The sequence below is a fragment of the Alligator sinensis genome, unplaced genomic scaffold (genome assembly GCF_000455745.1).
Source record: "Alligator sinensis unplaced genomic scaffold, ASM45574v1 scaffold490_1, whole genome shotgun sequence".
In the NCBI taxonomy this organism is placed as follows: Eukaryota; Metazoa; Chordata; order Crocodylia; family Alligatoridae; genus Alligator; species Alligator sinensis.
In genome coordinates this window covers 394,320-395,763 of record NW_005842438.1, presented here as the reverse complement: position 1 = coordinate 395,763, position 1,444 = coordinate 394,320, and positions in this window count along the sequence as shown.

The following is a 1,444-nucleotide window of genomic DNA, read 5'->3' as shown; positions in this document are numbered from 1 at the left end:
GTCTTCTGTCTTTCAAATGCTGGGTTCTTGTCTCTGTTCCTGGGTGAGGTCCGTGATTCCTGGATGAATCAATGCGAGGCGGTGGCCTGGTCATTACAGGCCATTCAGTAGAGGCCTGCTACCATTGTATTTCAATCATTCCCCATCACTTTCATTCATCTGGAAAACAATTTACATGGGAGGGGTACAATGAATCAAATTGTTGCAACACAGTGGATGCCCAGGCAGAGGACACAAGATGAAGGCGTGACGTATAAAATGGAAACTTGACATGCCTTTGGTTCACTTACAAACACAGGCCTAAACCATATAATATCCATATGAAACAATAAAAATCAATACAAAAATGATATTAATACAATGTACAACAGTAAAAATCAATACAAACCTAATAATTATACAATATAAAACAGTGGATATCCAAAACCAAAACTTGCTACCAAAGTAAAAATGTTAAAGCTTATCCTAAGTCTGAGCTCACTTATACTTATCTGTAGGGAATAGAGAGGGAGAGAAGAAGTCAGAAATGGTTGGGGAAGGGGAGGGAATGCATTTTAAAATAAATAAAAAAATTAAAAACTGGAGGTTTTGCTACACCAATAACTTATCCACTGAGATGATTTAAAACACACCCCCACATTTCTCTGACACATCTCTGTAACATCTTCCCTTTAACTTTCCTCATGTCTTGGTATGGTAGTAATGGCCACTTTAGGCCTTGTTGGAGCATTGGTCAGTGCATATACTGCTCTCATAAAAGCTCTGCTGAAGCAAGAAATCCAGTCAGTGAAAATGGAAATGGAGGTATCAGGGGGTGAGGGACAGGATGGGGGCGCAGGGGGAAGAGGGATGTAGCAGTGCAGGTGAAAGTAGAGAGGTACCTGGGGAGTCAGATGTCCGGCAGGTTGTAGTGTGTTATAAATCCAATGTCTATATTGAGTTCATGAGTTTCTGTACCTAGAAGGCTGATGAAGTGAAGTTCATAGGTCCAGCTGTGAAAAGTGGTTTGTAAATTCAATCAAGGCCCGAACCTTGCTACCCTCATCACCAGAAGTCAAATTCCTGCAGCTCAGAACACAAAACCTGCCAACATATCACCAGTACCCCCCACAAACTGTGCACCAGAATCGATCAAAGACACAAATACCCAACTACCTGCAGGGACACATTTCTCACAAAGAACCACTCTGTCTCCAGTCTCTCAGGCCTGATCCTGAAAGGGAATTTACAAATTACTTTTCACAGCCGGGCCTATGAACTTAATTTCATCAGCCTCCTAGTAACAGAAACTCATGGACTCAATCTAGAAAATGGAATTCTGACACACTAGAACCTGCTGGACATCTGACTCCCCAGATACCTCCACACTTTTACCTGTGCTGCTCCAACCCCCACCCCATCACCCCAGCCTGTCCCTCATCCCCTGATGCCTCCATTTCCATTT